This window comes from Mustela nigripes, chromosome 5 (genome assembly GCF_022355385.1).
Source record: "Mustela nigripes isolate SB6536 chromosome 5, MUSNIG.SB6536, whole genome shotgun sequence".
NCBI lineage: Eukaryota > Metazoa > Chordata > Mammalia > Carnivora > Mustelidae > Mustela > Mustela nigripes.
Genome location: NC_081561.1, coordinates 29,076,689 through 29,096,484, shown reverse-complemented (window position 1 = coordinate 29,096,484; position 19,796 = coordinate 29,076,689). Strand labels below are relative to the sequence as shown.

Sequence of the window (19,796 nt, the reverse complement as noted above, 5' to 3'; positions counted from 1 at the left end):
TATCTTCCATGCCTTTTTCGAGCCCGGCTAGAATCTTGAGAATTGTCATTCTGAACTCTAGATCTGACATATTACCAATGTCTGTATTGATTAGGTCCCTAGCCTTCGGTACTGCCTCTTGTTCTTTTTTTTGTGTTGAATTTTTCTGTCTTGTCATTTTGTCCAGATAAGAGTATATGAAGGAGCAAGTAAAATACTAAAAGGGTGGCAACAACCCCAGGGAAATATGCTTTAACCAAATTAGAAGAGATCCCAAATCGTGAGTGGGGAGAAAGGGGATAAAAAGAGGTTCAAAAAGGAAGAAAGAAAATAAAAAAGAAAAAAAAAAGAATAAAAAAGAATACAAAAGAATTTAAAAAAAGAAAACAAATAAAAATATAAAAAAGAAAATATATATATATTAGATAAACTAGTTAAAAAACGTTAAAAAAGAAAAAGGTAAAAGATAAGAAAAAATTTAACCAGAAGGCGAGAAAAAAAAACAAAAAATGAAAAAGCAGAAAATTAAATTAACTGCAAGACTAAAAAAAATCACAGGGAAAAAACCATGAGTTCCGAGCTTTGCTTTCTCCTCCTCTGGAATTCTGCTGCTCTCCTTGGTATTGAAACCGCACTCCTTGGTAGTTGAACTTGGTCTAAGCTGGATTTCTTGTTGATCTTCTGGGGGAGGGGCCTGTTGTAGTGATTCTCAAGTGTCTTTGCCCCAGGCGGAATTGCACCACCCTTACCAAGGGCAAGGCTAAGTAATCCACTAGGGTTTGCTTTCAGGAGCTTTTGTTCCCTGAGTGCTTTCCGTAGAGTTCCGGAGGGCGGGAATACAAATGGCGGCCTCCTGGTTTCTGGCTCCGAGGAGCCGAGAGCCCAGGGCCCCACTCCTCAGTGCGCCCTCAGAGAACAGCGCCCAGTTACTCCCGTCTGCCTGGCCTCCAGCCGCGCTCCGAGCTCACCGAGCCTGCAACCGGTCCAAGGTAACACCGAGCTGTGAGCTTACTGTCGGCTCTGTCTCTGTAGCCGGATTTCCCGTTCCAATACCCGCAAGCTCTGCAACACTCAGACACCCCCAATCCTTCTGTGACCCTGCGGGACCTGAGGCCACGCTGACTCGGCGTGGGCTTCGCTCCGGTTTAGCCTCTGGAGCGATGTCCCTCAGCGGAACAGAATTTTAAAAGTCCTGATTTTGTGCTCTGTTGCTCAGCCGCTTGCCGGGAGCCGGCCCCTCCCCCTGGGGTCTATCTTCCCGTGGCTTTGGATTCACTTCTCCGCCGGTCCTACGTTTCAGAAAGTGGTTGTTTTTCTGTTTCCATAATTGCTGTTCTTCTTCTTTTCGATCTGCTGATGGATTTCCAGAAGTTTGCAATATTTAGATAAGCTATCTAGCTGATCTCTGGCTAGCTGAAGTAGTCTCAGCCTGCTACTTCTCTGCCATCTTGACTCCTAACTCTGTCTTTGCATTTCTTGATAGACTCTGTGATACACAGCATACTATAGTTAATGCTAATTTAATAATAAAAAAGACCTTTCTTCCTACTATCTTAGGGACAAGATTCTGAGCTGAAAGATTATAGTTTTAATATATTTCCCATACAAGACCATAGATTTATGAGTAAGACCTGTTAAGATTAGCCAAACACAGCCCAGATGAGCTGAACTCCCTGAATGCCAGATTAAATACATGTTTGTTGTTACAGGCCACTGAGATTTCTATGTCTGTGTGACACAGCATATGGCAGCAATCTGCAGCTTCCACATAAAGGCAATATTTCTACCACTAAACAATTAAAAAAAAAAAAACCTTTGAGTACCTGAAGTCCCTTCTCTCCACACCTCCAAACTGTCCTTCTCCCCAAATCTCCTCACTCAGCTGGGTCTACTTTCCAAAACTCTCTGATGCTGGAATGCTCCCTTCCCACCACACTGCCCCTACATGAATGCAGGAGGCCATCCTCTCCACCCCATAACTACACCCAATCTTGTTCACCAACCATACATCTTCCATTGCAGCTGTCAAAGCAAACCTGCCCTCACACACCTCACTCCACTGCTCTGTTGAAAATTCCCTCAGCCCTGCATCTAAATGGCATAAGAGCACATGAAGCCTTTGATGGTCTGGTATTACCACCCCCACTACCATGCAAACAAAACTCCTATACACTTCCTCCCCAACCCCACCATCTGCACCCTTCAGGGAGTACACACTCCATTCCCAGGACAATTGGGTTGACTACTCAGACCCACACTCACCATGCTGTGTATGCCCCACACAGATCCATCAACCAGAAGGCCATTTCAGAACACTGTCCGCTTCACTCAAATGTCTGCTCAAGTGTGCGTTACTCATGGGCTTCTCCTGATAAATCCCTTCTCTGTGCAACTGGACCAGGAATACCTTTATATTCTGAAAAGTCACTGCTCACCACCATCCTATTCATGTCCACACCAAGCATGTGGCCTCTCTCTCTGCCCAGACTCACCAGCCATACTCCTCCTTCAGGTGTCTCACGTGGGTTGTTCTGCTGCTTGGAACTCTCACACCTAATATATTTATGTGGCTAAATCTCTACTCACCACCATATAACATTGTCTATGACCTATCTATTTGCTATTTATTATCTGTATAATATAAACTCTACAGGGCAGGGACCTTTATTTGTTATACTGAGATATCCAGGTGTAGAGAACAATAGCTATCATGTACCAGGAGTTCTATATATTTAAACTGAATAAACGAAGAGTGAAAGACCTATTTTACCTCTTTATAAATTGAGGGCTATTAACTTAGACCCTGAGGTGGCTCCAAATTCCAATACTGCAGGTATCTAAATATACATCAGCAACACACCTGCCACCTTCAGTTCCAAACCGGCCTCTTCATAGTAGATTCCCATTCAGAAGAAGCAGGTATACAGCCCATTGTCGAAAGCCTGGACATTGTGGATGCGCACAGCAGCCTCCCCCTGGGTAAGGAAATCCTTCACCAGTGAGGTTCGCCCTCTGTACTCAGCCAACTGCTCTTCTCTCTGCTCCCGCTGGTTTTGATAGATGAGCTCTGCTTCTGAGAACTTGGAGTAGAACCACTGCAGCTCCATATTCTCCACATAGCCAGGTGCACACGACATGGCAGTGTGATGTTCGCACCTAATACTGCCACAATGGGTTCGGAGGGGCCAGTCACCATAAACTCCTCTGTAGACACAGACATAGGAGGGAGAAAGCCAGAGAGATGCAGGACAGGGAAGGAAACACACTGTCAGGAGGGAGGGCCTGACTGAGGGACTCAGCTGTGTGTCAACAACTAATGGGACAATTTTATCCTACAACTTTTAAACACACAAATGGTGTAAAAGCGACTCCTCAGCAGCCTGTGCTCCTGACTCCAGGCCCTTCTGAGAAGGACTCTCTAACTTTGAAGGTCCAACCTTCCACTGGCATCACAATCACCAGTAAGCCCTCTGAAACACAGACTGCTGGGCTCTACCCCAAAGCCTCCTGGTTCAGTAGGTCTGGAGTGGGTTCAAGAATGTGCATTTCTAAGGAGGTGGTGAGAAGCTTATACTGATGTTCCAGGGACCTGACTCTGAGAACCACGGCTCAAACCTGCCTACTCTTAGGGCAAGACTGAAAACTCACCAAAGAGCACTACTGTGGCCTTGTGGTATCATCCACTAGTTCATACTATGTTGAACAAGAGTGGTGAGAGTGGGCATCCTTGTCATGTTCCTGATCTCAACAGGAAGGCTGCAAGCTTTTCTCCATTGAGGATGATATTTGCTGTGGGTCTTTCATAGATAGATTTGCTGAAGTTCAGAAATGTTCCCTCTATCCCTATACTTTGAAGCGTTTTAATCAGGAACGGATGATGGATTTTGTCAAATGCTTTTTCTGCATCAATTGAGAGGACCATGTGGTTCTTCTCACTTCTCTTATTGATTTGTTCTATCACATTGATTGATTTGTGAATGTTGAACCATCCTTGTAACACAGGGATGAATCCCACTTGGTCATGATGGATAACCTTTTTAATGTGCTGTTGGATCCTGTTTGCTAGGATCTTGTTTTGAATCTTAGCATCCATATTCATCAGTAATATTGGTCTGAAATTCTCCTTTTTGGTAGGGTCTTTGCCTGGTTTGGGGATCAGGGTAATGCTGGCTTCATAGAAAGAGTCTGGAAGTATTCCTTCTGCTTCAATTTTTTGAAACAGCTTCAGGAGAATAGGTGTTATTTCTTCTTTGAAAGTTCGGTAGAATTCCCCAGGGAATCCGTCAGGCCCTGGGCTCTTGTTTTTTGGGAGGTTTTTGATGACTGTTTCAATCTTGTTACTAGATATCAGTCTATTCAGGTTGTCCATTTCTTCCTGGTTCAATTATGGGAGTTTATAGTTTTCCAGGAATGCATCCATTTCATCTAGGTTGCTTAGATTAATAACTTTTGATGATTGTTTCTACTTCTTTGGTGTTAGTTGTGATCTCTCACTTTTCATTCATAATTTTATGAATTTGGGCTTTCTCTCTTTTCTTTTGGATTAGTGTGGCCAATGGTTTATTGAGCCTATTGATTCTTTCAAAAAACCACCTTCTAGTTCCATTGATATGTTCTACCGTTTCTCTGGTTTCTACCTCATTGATCTCTGCTCTAATCTTGATTATTTCCCTTCTTATGTGTGGAGTCGGTTTGATTTGTTGTTGATTCTCCAGTTCTTTAAGGTGTACAGAAAGCTGGTGTGTTCTGGATTTTTCAATTTTTTTTTTTGAGGGAAGGCTTGGATGGGTATGTATTTCCCCCTTATGGCCGCCTTTGTTGTATACCATAGGTTTTGGACCAAAGTGTCTTCATTCTCATTGGTTTCCATAAATTGTTTAAGTTTTTCTTTGATCTCCTGGTTGATCCAAGCATTCTTTTTTTTTTTTTTAAGATTTTATTTATTTGACAGAGAGAGATCACAAGTAGACAGAGAGGCAGGCAGAGAGAGAGAGGGAAGCAGGCTCCCCGCTGAGCAGAGAGCCTGATACGGGACTCGATCCCAGGACCCCAAGATCATGACCTGAGCCGAAGGTAGCGGCTTAACCCACTGAGCCACCCAGGCGCCCTGATCCAAGCATTCTTAAGCAAGGTCGTATTTAGCTTCCAGGTGTTTGAGTTCCTTCAGGACTTTTCCTTGTGATTGAGCTCCAGTTTCAAAGCATTGTGATCTGAGAATATACAGGGAATAATCTCTATTATTATTATCTTTCGGTATCAGTTGAGTCCTGATTTGTTACCCAATATGTGGTCTCTCCTTGAGAAGGTTCCATGTGCACTTGAGAAGAATGAGTATTCTGTTGTTTTAGGGTGGAATGTTCTGTATATATCTATGAGGTTTATCTGGTCCAATGTGTCATTCAATGCTCTTGTTCCTTTATTGATTTTCTGCTTCCATGATCTCTCTATTTCTGCGAGAGACATGTTAAGATCTCCTACTATTAATGTATTCATATCAATATGACTCTTTATCTTGATTAGTAGTTTTCTTATGTAATTGGCTGCTCCCATATTGGGGGCATAAATATTTACAATTGTTATATTATCTTGGTTGATAGTCCCTTTAAGAATGATGTAGTGTCCTTCTGTATCTCTGACTACAATCTTTAGTTTAAAATCTGATTTATCTGATATGAGAATCGCTACCCCAGCCTTCTTTTGAGGCCCATTGGCATGAAAGATGTTTCTCCATCCCTTCACTTGCAGTCTGGGTGTATCTTTAGGTTCAAAATGGGTCTCTTATAGACAACATATAGATGGGTCCTGTCGTTTTATCCAGTCTGCAACCCTGTGTCATTTTATGGGTGCATTTAGGCCATTCACATTGAGAGTGATTATTGATAGATGTTTTTATTGACATCGTGTTACCTTTGAAGTCTTTCTTTCTGCAGATTGTCTCTATATTTCTGTTCAATGCTATTCTTAGGATTTTTCCTCTTTTATAGAACCCCTCTTAATATTTCGTGCAGTGTCTGCTTGGTGGTCACATAGTCTTTTAAACCTTGCTGGTCTTGGAAACTCTTTATCTCTCCATCCATTTTGAATGTCAGTCTTGCTGGATAAAGTACTCTTGGCTGCATGTTCTTCTCATTTAGTGCCCTGAATATATCTTGCCCTTTATGGCTTGCCAGGTGTTTGTGGACAGGTCTGACGTTATTCTGATGGGCTTTCCTCTGTACGTAAGGAGCCTCTTTGTCCTAGTGGCTTTCAAGAGATTGTATCTACAATTATTATTTCTAAATTTTACTATCAGGTGCCTGGATGTTTTTTTGGAATCTATATTCTTGGGTGGAGACCATTCTGCCTCTAGTACATGAACACTGGTTCCTTTCACGAGATTGGGTAAATTTTCATGGACAACTTGTTCCACTCTATCTTCTAGACTTCTTTCTTTCTCCTCCCCTCAGGGATTCCAATAATTTTGATGCTGGTACGTTTCATGGCATTATTTATTTCCCTGTTTTCGTGGCTTCTAAGCTGTGTGTTCCAGGCTTCCTCCTGATCCTTTCTCTCTATCTGTTGTCCTTCAGATCACTAATTTTATCTTCTATCTCAGCTACCCTAGCTTTGAGAGAATTTAGATTAGATTGGAACTCATTGAGAGCATTTTGAACATCATCCCTGGTGGCTTTCAGTTCTGCCCTAACATTGTGAACATCATCCTTGGTGGCTTTCAGTTCTGCCCTAATCAATTCCATTTGGTCCTTCATGGCTTTCTCCAACCTAGCTATTACCTGGATAATTATTAGCCTGAATTCCCTTTCTGACATATTGTCTATGTCAATAGCCATTAGCTCTGTTGCAGGAGTCCCATCCTCTGTATTTTTCTTCTGTTCGGCATTCCTCCTCCTAGTCATTTTGGTGAGAGATGACTGAATGGATGCAGCTGGATGTATCAACCGTGCACAGTCAAGGTGCACCCTGGAATGCTTCTGAGCAATCAGGATTCCCCACCCAAATGAGAGAAAAAAGAAAAGAAAAAGAAAGAAAAGAGTGGGGGAAGGGAAGATAAAAGAGAAGGCTCAGCCCAAATGGGCCCCAAGGTAGGATTTATGAAGTATACAAATAAAAACAGACAAACAAAAAGACTGATTAAAGTATATGACAAGAGAAAAATATATATATATATATTTTAAAAAAAAAAAAAGGAAGAATCTCATCAAAAAGAACCCCAAGTATAAGATTTATATACTATCAGGACAAACACAAATACACAGAAACACTGGTGAAAGAAAAAGATGTGAGAGTGTTTATAAATTCTCAGTGTGGGCGAGGAAGGTTATTTTTATTCTCCCTGGATGTATCTTGATATCTTTGTTAAAGGACTCAAGTTTCCTAAGATAAAGGGGGATTAAAAACTGGTTTACTTATAGGGGTAGCATTGATTGAGAGAAGGGGATTATCTTGAAGTTTAACTCCATATGAATATTAGAAAAGAAAAATAAAAAAAGAATAAACTAGACTAAACTAAACTAAAACTTAAAAAATTTTTAAAAATAGAAAATCAAAAGAAAAACACGGGTATATATATCAAAAACTTCAGGGTAGAAGGTTATTATGGAATTTGATGTACTGGACATCTCACTGTGATGGTGAATAGGTTAAAAAATTATCTATATATTTTTTTTTTTTGATGAACCAGAATAGTGGGAATGAGTTAAAAATAAAAGTTGCTTCTATGAAGAATTGGTGGTTGTTCTCTTGTTGTCTTTTTTTTTTTTTCTTTCCTGGTTGGTTTTCTGGGGGAAGGGGCCTGCCACGTGGGTTTTCAGTCACTGATGTTCCCTGAGTTAAGTCCTCCAGCCCCCCCTCAAGGGAGTGGGCTTTGAGGAAACTGGTTTTTCAGGCTTTTGTTCTCTGGAGGTTTTTATGTTTGTTCACTTGTTCTCTCACCTTGATAGCTTTTGATGGTTTTGGAGGTTTAGAGGAAAGAAAACTGCACCTGGACCTCCCTCTCAGAGAGAAGCCTCAGTCTGTTCCCCTCTGTGTCTCCAGAGCACATTAAGTTTCCCATGGGCCACTGACAGAGCAGGTTCTGAGTCTCAGTCCCCGGAGATGCAGGATTTCCTGCTTGTACCCAAAACCATGGCAGCGGCGGCGGTCTGGGCAGCTCCAGACCACCAGAGTTTCCAAGCAGTAATCACACACTGAGATTTTCCCTCTGGCCCAGGCTGGGAGTGCCTGGTCTTTCTGGGTCCGAGAGTGCTGGGCCTTCTTGCACCTCTCCCAGGGGAGGGTGTGGGGCTCACTCATCTCAGACTCTGATAGCCTGTTCTGCCATATGGCTCCCAGCACCTCATGGAAGCCAGACCCCACCCGTTCTTGGGGGCGCTGGTGGCTCAGGGACCAAGACCTGGTTTCTCTGCCACACTCCCTCTGGCTCAGTGCCAAGGGAGGCTGTCCTGGGTCCGGGGATTTAAGCCCCTGTCCCTAACTGCCCTGATTCCCACAATTTCCCCCCACAGTCCTTTGCTCTTTTTGAGTGCTTTCAACCAGACTCCAAGTTAATGCTGGTCCCCAGAGGCAGGGCATTCTCATATTGGGGTAGTACTTTCCAATCGGCCGCCTCTGATGGCTCCCTCCCCCTTTTGTTTATCTTCTGATATCAGTCTGAAGTTCCCACTTATCTTTACCTGCCCACTGGTGTCTTTTGCCCCTGTAGAGATCCAGATGTGTACAATTCTGATCTCAGGCTGATTTCATGGGTGATTGGAGTTCTTTGGTCGGTAATCAGCTCACTTTAGGATACAGGTTGAAACGGCGCCTCCTCCTACTTCCCTGCCATCTTGTCTCCCCCCTCTATGTGTTTAATTTCAAATAGCATTTGGGGCATCTCCAGAATCTGTCTAGAGCCAGGGACTCCACTAATAGCCATCTGTCCTGATGGAGACAGCAGCAGAGCGCCAGGGGCTCTCACCCACCCCTGGGAGACACAGGGAAGGGGAGGGGACACACTCACCTGCAGAGCCCCCAGTAGGCAGCTGGAAGAGGAGAAGGAGGGAGGGGAGATGGGAGAGCAAAGAGCCCCTGCAGCAACCCTCCATTTCCTCAGACCTGGGGAGACACAGGGCCGGAGGCAGGTGAACACCTCTGGAGAGGATGTAGGGCCAGCTCACAGGTCTGGGCCTCAGAGCAGACAGCAGGGCTCAGGGCTGGCAACTGTCCCCAGCTCAGTATGCTGATTAGGTGGGGGCCCCACAACCCTGATGCCAGGAAAGCCCGCCCAACCCTTTGGAAACTTTCCCAGCCTGCTCTGCCCACAGGACCAGACCCCTTCCCACTTCAGCACAGAGGCCTCCTCCATGTCTGCATGAGTCACAGGACACAGGACACCACAGACGTCCAGGGACACAAGGTGTAGACTCAGGGCCCTCCCCATGAAGGACACACCAGCTCCTATGTGCTGTTTTTCTGCTGCCCCCTAATTATGACCATGAGAAGCATGAGACTACATCCTCCTCAAGGACAATGTGACTTCCAACACAAGCACGTTGTTCTGGGGTCCTTTGATAGGTGAGTTCACCCTGATTTCTGCTCCTGCCTCCTGCAGCCCTTTTCTGCTCAGGGCCAAGGACGTGGACTTGCTCATAGCTGAAGCCAGACAATTCCCCAAGAATGGTTAATCCTCATCTTCTCTATCTTTGAGGAGTTTCTGCCTCAGGATAAAGGATCCCAGCAGAGCAGTGGGAAGCACAGGATAAAATGAGACCTGGTCAAAAAGAAGGGCTTCAAACCACTGACTCTGAGGGGAGAGGGGAGCCAATGGTCCTGGGAAGGACAGATTCTGGGGCTGGCTGCTAAGGTCTCCTCCATACTAAGCCACCTGCTGTGGGAATCACCTGAGGCAAGTTTCTTGACTTGCTCTGCCCCTGGTCCTATCTGCCATATGGAGAGAGTAATAAGATCTCATCCCATAAGAAATAGCTTATGAATTTATGTATGGAGAGTCAGTGCACATTAGAACAGTGCCTGTTCCTAGGAACACTACACAAATGTCATTAAGTAAATGAATAAAGTGGAGCCACCACTGTAGTTGCCCTGGGACATCTCAGAGCCTCATTATTATTCATACCAGCCCCCCATCCCCACCAGGATCTCATGTCCTCCTCCTAAGCATCTGCTCCCCACTTTCCTCTTCTTGTCCAGCAAGTGTCTTCAGAACCCACTCACTTGCTTGAAAACCTGGGGCTTCTGGAGCATCTCTAACTCAGTATCGTGAGACCTCAGCCAGCCCCAAATCTACTCTCAGAGACTGCACATGCTGTTCACTGCTGAAGCCCCAAACCCTGCTTCCAGATCCAACATTTGTGCCATAGGCTCCTCTTGTCTGAGAGGCAGGTGGTTCCCAGGAGAGCAGAGAAGCACAGCCTGGCACAGGTTGTAGAGGTCTCAGCTGAAACAGGGACCTGGGGTACTCAGCACTCCCAGACAGAAGAATCCTGCGCTGACTCCTTCCACCCTTGGAAAGTGAAAGCTTACAAAATGAAACCCTAGCAGTGCAACTGCCCCTAAGAACAATGTATTACGTAAAATATAACCCCTGGGAAATTTTACTAGTTACCAAGCACATTTAGATACAACCTTAAGAAAAACAGATACTACAATGGGCCTCTGGGGGAGAGGACGATCGATATATGGCCTTGAAGCTGAGCAGCTGGGAATGCCTGGCCCACTCAATGTGGAACTCTGCCTGCTTCATTTTGCCCCTTTCCCCCCAGAGAGCACCTGTGGCTACTTAGATAAGTCCTTTGAATGTGCTTGTTCAACTATAAACTTTATACTACCTGTACAAATATATTCTGCCCTCCTTCTTGTATATCTACAAGGCATATGACTAACGTTTGACCTTCATTGACTCTTCTGTTGGTTACTGTTTCTATCTAATAAAAGCGAGACTATGGAGTTACTCGGGGCAGCAGTTTTTTTGACTGTTGTCCCCTGCTCCCAATCTCTTGCAGCTGACTTGTTTGTGCCTAATTCTTCTCCCATTCGCTGACTGGAAGCAGCAAGTGGCACCCAACGTGGGGCCAAAAACAGAACAGAAGAAGCCCCAACGTGAGTTTTTGTACAGCCGTGCCTTTTTCCCGTTGGTGAGTTGTGGGTAATTATTGCAGAGTATGGGTAATCTAGAGAGCACAAATTATTATCACACTTACGTTTGCTTACTGAGATGGCTCCTAAAGGTGGGAGGAGCAAAAGTCAGCAAGGGCCAACTTATGGAGCTTTTAAAGGTAATTAAAGAACATTGCTCCTGGTTCCCTATATTAGGGACTTTAGATTTACAAACATGGGAAAAGGTAGGTCATGAGTTAAAACTTTTGCATACTAAAGGAAAACTAATTTCAATTACTATATGGCCTACTTGGACCCTCATTCGCTCCATTTTGGAGCCTTTACAAACCCTTGATTCGGAGAGTGATCATGAATGTTCAGGAGAAACTAAAAAGGAGGAACCTAAACATGCCATCCAGGAGGAGAAAGAAATTGCCATCATAAAAGAATATATAAAGGAGGAATCTCCTCCTCCTCCTCCTCCAATAATGGAACAAAAGGTGCAAATGGCACTACCGCCATTGGTTTCACCATTCTATAAGAAGGCACCATTTAATGAAAAAGATGAAAAATACACGCTATCAGCCATTCAAAAAGGCCTCCTTGAAGCACGGCAACCGGAAGACCTAGATGCCTTACATTTTAATTTCCTGGTTATTACTAAAGAACATTTCCCTCCAGGACATGATCCTAACAATCCTAATGGTATCTATGAGGCCAAGTATGAGCCATTTCCCTTCAAATTATTGAAGGAACTAAAACAAGCAGTACAAAACTATGGAGTTAATTTTCCATTTACAATGGGAATTATTCAAGGCATTGCAGAAGACAATTGACTTGTTCCAACTGATTGGTCATTGTTAGCAAAAGCAGTTCTATCTTCAAGTGAGTTCTTATAATTTAAAACATGGTGGCAAGATCATGCAGAAACAACAGCTACCCCTAACAGAGTTAGTAATGTTCCTATTTCCATGGAGCAGCTCATGGGTACTGGGCCATGGGCCCAGATGCAAGACCAGGTACTAATGAATGATCAAGCTATTGAGCAGCTCCGGCATTGCTGTTTGAGAGACTGGGAGAGAATAGAATCCCAAGGAGAAAAGTGCTCTTCTTTTCAAAAGGTGATACAAGGTCCAAAAGAAGAACCCTATACTGATTTTATTGTAAGACTACAAGAGGCTATCAAAAGACAGATAAATAATCTTGAGGCTGATGATACCATTCTTCAGCTGCTGGCTTATAAGAATGCTAATTCTGATTGTAATAAATTGATAGCACCCTTTAAAGGCAAGGGAACACTGACAGATTATATTAAGCTACGCCAAGGAGTAGGAACAGAGACCTATAAAGCTGATTTGTTAGCTCAAGCAGTGGTTGCTCTGACCACAGAAAAATTTAAGGGACAGTGTTTCAACTGTGGGCAAGCAGAGCATACCAAAGCTCAATGTAGGCAAAAAGGAAAATTCCCTCTGTAAAATGTAAAAAATAAAACACCTGGTATCTGTCCCAAATGTAAAAGGGGAAATCATTGGGCAAGTCAATGTCATTCCAAAATTAGCAAGGATGGATTCCCCCTTCAGGGAAACTTATTTTGGGGCAAGCCCTCAGCCCCGAAAAACAAGAGGACCAATTCTCCCATAACACCCAGCTTTCAAACAAATGTACCATTTTAAATTTATTACATGCCACAACTGGTAGTGCTGGATTAGATATCCCCATTCCCAAAGATTACCTTTTAATGCCTACCAAGCTTCCCATTAAGATTCCAATATTTATGGCCCTTTACTAAAGAGGACCACTGGATTACTTTTGGGGAGATCTAGCCTTATTTCAAAGGGAGTACTAGTTCATACCGGTGTTATTGATTCAGATTATACTGGTGAAATTTTAGTGATGTTAACTACTGTGACTCCATACCATTTTCAAAAAGGAGACTACATTGCCCAGTTGTTACTTTCACCCTATCTCCAGGGTCAATCTAAAAACAAACAAAGAAACTCCAATGGGTTTGGAAGTACTGGAAAAATTGGAGCATATTTAACTGAGAAAATTTATCAAGATAGACCAATTTGTCATCTTAAAATATAAGGAAAGGAATTTTCAGGTCTAATTGATACTGGAGCTGATGTCTCTATCATATAAGCTCATTACATTGGCCTAAAAAATGGCCATATAATTCCTCTTCTGTTACTATTACAGGATTAGGACAGGCTGTCAATGTGCGTCAAAGCACCAATATTCTTTCCTGTGAAGGACCTGAGGGTCAAAAGGGTTATCTACAGCCATATATTGTAGACTAACCCATTAACCTTTGGGGGTGAGATTTACTAAGTCAATGGGAAGCCTCTCTGGTTATACCTTCTCCTAAGGAGGATTCCCAGATTTTTCACTAAGGGCCACTTCTCCTGAACCCATTAAGTTAAATTGGAAGAATGACAAACCCATTTAACTGGAGCAGTGGCCCCTAACTAAAGAAAAATTACTTACTTTGCAAACCCTAGTAGAGGAACAGATGGAAAAGAGACATATTGAAGAATCTCACAGTCCTTGGAATTCACCAGTTTTTATTATTAAGAAAAAATCAGGAAAATTGAGACTTTTAACAGACCTGAGTGCAGTTAATTCTGCTATCCAACCCATGGGATCTTTGCAACCTGGATTTCCTTCGCCTAATCTAGTCCCACGTGAATGGCCAATATTTATAGATTTACAGGATTGCTTTTATACTATACCACTTGCTAAGGAAGACTGTCCCCATTTTGATTTCACTATTCCTAATGTAAATTTAAAGGAACCAGCCAAACGATATCAATGGAAAGTTCTTCCACAAGGAATGTTGAGTAGCCCCACTATCTGTCAGGAGTATGTGGCAAAAGCTATACAGCCCGTTAGAAATCAATTTCCACAAATTTATCTTATCCATTATATGGATGATATATTATGTGCAGCCTCTGACAACATGCAATTGCAAGATGCATTCAGAATGCTTCGATTGCAATTTGAAAAATACAAGCTAATTATAGCTCCAGAAAAAATACAAGTCACCACACCTTTCTCATATTTGGGGTTCATTATGGACAGGACCTCAGTTAAACCACAAAAAGTTCAAATCCATAGAGATAAAATTACAACCTTGAATGATTTGCAAAAATTATTAGGAGACATTAACTAGATAAGACCCCAAACTGGAATTCCCACTTATGCTTTATAGCATCTATTTGCCTCTTTAAAGGGAGATCCTAATTTAAACAGCCCTAGGACACTATCAAAAGAGGCCTTAAAAGAATTACAATTTGTTGAAAGCCAGATTCATTCTATGCAAATGGATAGAGTCCAACCTGAGATACTATTAAATCTTCTTGTTTTTCATACCCCACATACACCCACTGGGTTAATTATCCAGGAAAAATTAATTATAGAATGGATTTTTCTTCCAAATAATACTGTTAAAATGCTCACTACCTATATAAACTATATTGGCAGTATTATTCAATTAGGAAGAAAAAGAATTCGGCAAATACAGGGCTATGATCCACAGGTTATTGCTCTGCCTTTAAATAAGACACAAATTGAAATGGCATTCCAAGGGGCGCCTGGGTGGCTCAGTGGGTTAAGCCTCTGCCTTCTGCTCAGGTCATGATCTCAGGGTCCTGGGATCGAGCCCCGCATCGGGCTCTTTGCTCAGTAGGGAGCCTGCTTCCCTCTCTCTCTGTCTCTGCCTGATTGTGATATCTCTGTCAAATAAATAAAATCTTAAAAAAAAAAAAAAAAGAAATGGCATTCCAAAATAATTTAAATTGGCAGATTGCCCTTAGTGGCTTTACTGGAAACACTTCTTCTCATTATCCATCTTTACCTGTTGTTTACTTTTTAAAACATACTGCTTTTGTCCTTCCTAAGATTACTTCTAAAAATCCAATAACAGATGTCCCTACTTACTTTTCTGATGGCTCTGTCAAAGCTAAATCTTGTTATTATGGTCCTACTTCAAAGATTATATCTACTACCAGTCTCTCAGCACAAAAATCAGAATTAATGGCGGTTATTACATTGTTTCAAGACATTTCTTCTGCATTTAATCTGTTATCAATTCTTTGCATACAGTGTATGTTTTAGAGCATATTGAAACTGCTACTACTTCTGATGTCTCCCTCTACTCTTTATTTCATCATTTACAAACCCTCATCCATCAGTGCTCTGCTCCTATCTATGCTACTCATATCCAAAGTCACACCAGCCTTCCTGGGCCCTTAACTGGACATAATGAAATAGCTAATTCTCTTATATTCTCAACTTTTCAGGAAGCCTCCTATTTTCACTCTCTTACACATGTTAACCAAAAAGGACTTTGGCACAAATTCCCTATTACTAAGGAGCAAGCAAATTCTATTGTCCACTCCTGCCCTTCTGGTGCTATCAATCTACATACACAGCCAGCAGGTATCAACCCACGAGGCTTAACAGCCAATGAGATATGGCAGATGGATGTTACTCACATCACTTCATTTGGGAAACAATCTTTTGTTCATGTCACTATAGACACATATGCTCGCTTCATTTGGGCTACAGCTCAGACAGGAGAAACTGCTGCACATGTTATCAGACATCTCCACTCTGCTTTTGCAGTCGTGGGAATGCCTAAAGCCATAAAAACTGATAATGCATCTGCTTATGTTTCCAATAAGTTACAATGCTTCTTCAATCTATGGAATATTAAACATTTCACTGGCATCCCATATAATCCTCAGGGTCAAGAAATTGTAGAACTGGCTAATCAAATATTAAAATTACAGCTTCATAAACAAAAAGAGAAAATACAAGGTCCTCCTCAAGATGTATTAGCACAACTTTTATTTACTCTTAATTTTTTGGATTGTGATGATAAAAACACTGCAGCAATAGAAAGACATTTTAGTAAACAAAAACAAGACAAAATTTATCCTCCAATTTGGTGGAAAAATATTACTTCTAATCAATGGCTCCCTGGTAACTTAGTTACCTGGGCAAAGGGATATACATGTGTGTTACCCAACGAGGCTGTCAAGCCTGTATGGGTGCCCTCTCATTTCATAAAGTTTCATCATGAGCAAGAGGAAAAGATTCAACTTTTAACCGGTCCCACCGATCATCAGCTTCAAGGGTCTCACCTTAAAGAACACTTGAGTCATGATACCTGGGACAGACAAAGCAAAGATTCCAACTTGGGGCCAGATAAAGAAACTGAGCAAGAAAGCAGAGGAAGTTCTGGAGAATGAGCAGCGTCCTTTCACCCCTAACAACCTGGCAGTAACTATGATGGCTCTCATCACAGTAGCCATAAGTCTTCCTGGATGTTATGCACAAATAAATAACTTTACTTACTGGGTTTATATACCCAATCCTCCCCTACTCCGTCCAGTAGAATGGAGAGAGGATATAATACCAATTTATTTAAATGCCTCAAAATGGGTACCTGGAATTTTAGATCCTAGATTGCCGATATTGCCCTTAGAGGAGGGCACAAATATTAATCTTACTTTTGGATATCAAAATAGATCAATATGTATCAGCAATCATTCCAGTTGTCTTATCCCTGATGATCAAAGATGGTTGGTGGACTTTCCTACTGATAATTATCTGACTACAGTTCAGTTACATTTACTCTCCACTAAAGGATTCCTAGCCCATAAATATCAGTGTCCTAGCTATAACACAGCAGCACCCCCTATTCCCCAATGCAAACTAACACAAATATAGTCTGATGAGGGAATTCGCCCTTTATGGGAGGATTGTCGAGATTCTCACCCCAGTGTTGTTATTAATGATTCCTATGGAATTGTATGGGACTGGTCCCCTAAGGGCATGGCAGTCACCAATTGCACTGGGAGACCCTGCTCCTCTCATTGAAATTTAAAATGGCAAATTTTTGATGATCTCATTTTACCGCAAACCTTAACCTCAGGAGATGCCCTCTGGTCTGGCTTGGGCAAGAACTTTCTATGCCATCTCCTTTTGTTACTTATCATAAAAGACAAAAGAATTTATTTATGGAAGGTCACCACCACTTTAAATCACATAAGAGTTTGGAATGGCTCTTACATTCATCAGTCTAATAACTATGCACTTTCTTTTTTCCTAATGGATGAAGAATGGATAAAAGCTTGTGTTAGAGATCCCTATGTTTTTGTTATTGGAAAAATGACTTTTGATCATAGCTATAGAGAAATAAACTGTCTCAAATGTAAAATGTTCACCTGTATAGATGAGAATGTTTATACAGACAATTCTATCATTCTCATAGCTTAGAAGAAGAATAGGCATTTGGTTACCAGTAAAACACCACCATGTTTGGGAAAGCTCTCCAGATATGCATGTACTTTTAACAGTTTTAAAGGACTGGGTCCATAAAACAGAAAGATTTCTTGGGTTTCTTATAACAGCTATTTTAGGAATTATAGTCATTACTGCTAGAGCTACTACTGCATAAATAGCCTTGTATCAAACTGTACAAACCACACAATTTGTACAGAAATGGCTAGAATGCTAGCAAAGTTTGGAATCAACAAATGATAATAGATAAAAAATTAGATGAAAGTATTTCTGATTTAGAAGCAGCCATAATATACATAGGAGATGATCTTCAAAATATAAAACTTAGACTTCATATTTTATGTGACTGGAATATTTCTTCTTTCTGTGTTACTCCCCATGCCTATAATAAATCAGAAATATCTTGGAGCAAAATTTGCCAGTATATTACTAATCATTATAGTGATAATCTAACATTAGATATTAGACAACTTCAAGATACTATTCAAAGTATTACTCACTCAACATTACAATCTGTTCCAGAAGTGAGTTTTACTCAAAAAGTTAATGATATCCTATCTAACTTAAACCCTTTTACTTGGATCAAACAAACTGATCTCAGCATTATAGGTGAAATGATTATTCTTTTTATTGCGATAATCTTTTTATGCTTAGTCCTCAGATGCACGTGAAAAACACTCCAATGACTGAAGGATCAAACAAAATCAACTTTTCTACTTCTTCACAAACAAAAAGGGGGAAATGAAACTGCCCCTCAGAACAATGTATTACTTAAAATATAACCCCTGGGAAATTTTACTAGTTACCAAGCACATTTAGATACAACCTTAAGAAAAACAGATACTGCAACAGGCCTCAGGGGAGAGAACAATATATGGCCTTGAAGCTGAGCAGTTGGGGATGCCCGGCCCACTCAGGGTGGAACTCCGCCTGCTTCATTTTTCCCTTATCGCCCCTTTCCCCGCAGAGAGCACCTGTGGCTACTTAGATAAGTCCATTGAATGTGCTTGTTCATCTATAAACTTTATACTACCTGTACAAACATATTCTGCCCTCCTTCTTGTTTATCTACAAGGCATATGACTAACGTTTGACCTTCATCGACTCTTCTGTTGGTTACTGTTTCTATCTCAGAAAAGCAAGACTGTGGAGTTGCTGGATGCAGCAGTTTTTGGACTGTTGTCCCCTGCTCCCAATCTCTTGGCGCTGACTTGTTTGTGCTTAATTCTTCTCCCGTTCGCTGACTGGAAGTGGCATAGAAGACTCTGCCCTGCCCACTGGATGGTGCACCCTAGTTATCAGGAAGGAAACGGGATGATCAGAGCTGCAGACACAGGGCAGGTACAGATACACAGACCCATTCTGCAGGGGAACACACAGAAATGCAGACTCCGCAATCCTTTGTTGAACAACTGCCACTCTCCAGGTTTGCTAGCTTCTAGACCAGGAGCAAAAAGTGTGTGGCACGGCCAAGATTAAAAAAGCCCTATGCTTGGGGCTACTTGTACATTCTGTTCACTACCAAAACTATTCTCTTGGTTGGTGAATGCTATGTGGCAGGAGCCTTTGAAATGCCCCCAGTGCAGCTACTTTACTTTTCTTCACCAGGAGATGACCCAGGTGCTCCTCACAGTGTGGCAACAGAGGGGTTAAGCCTGAGCATCACAGAATCTTCCAGGACCAACTCCAGGATACTGGCCCTGCCCCAGCTGAATGGACAGCACCCTGTGACTTCTTAATATTGTACTATCACACAAGGCCTGGAAGGACCATTCAGCCTCTCCCTGCCAGGCCATAGTGTGCACCAGGAAAGGTGGATTCCGTGGTCTCTGAAGGAACACTGTGGAGCACAAGGGCCCCTCCCTTCCTGCAGTTCCCCAGCTCAGTAAAGGACACCTGGGGTCACCAAGTTATGCCTGCCAGAAACTGGAGGGTCATTCTACCACATACTCCACTTTCCCACCCAGTCTGCTGCCAGCGCACCAGAAAGTTCAAGACTTTTCTCTGATCCATATCCATGGCTACCTTTGAGATCCACACCCATCTCACTTCCCCCCTCACCCAGACATGGTGTCCCTGCTTCCCCATGGGTGTCCCCTGCCCACTTCCAGGCTCGCCCTCTAAAGTTCATTTTCCATCCAAAGGTATAACCTCTCAAATCATCTTATATCAGCTCTGCTTCACCCCTTCCAGGGATCCCCCTGCTAAACCTCTTCTCTGTGGCTCCTGAGTCCCAGCTTCCTCTCTGACCTCATTCCACTGCTCCCAGTGCTCCCTCTTGGCCTGGCAGTGTTCCTCCAGTTCGGGGAGCTTTCCCAGCCTCAGGCCTTCTCACAAGCCCCTGGATGTTCCTGTTCTCTGTCGTCCTCCAAACCGGTCACCATTCCAGTCTCACCTAAAGTGACCTCCCTCAGAGG

At 42.5% G+C, this 19,796-nt stretch overlaps 1 pseudogene; it reads right to left on the bottom strand.

Annotated features, from left to right (window-relative positions):
* The window catches only part of LOC132018583 (butyrophilin subfamily 1 member A1-like), a 21,922-nt pseudogene extending 12,860 nt beyond the window's left edge, over positions 1-9,062 (bottom strand).
* Between the last annotated feature and the right edge of the window lie 10,734 nt (positions 9,063-19,796).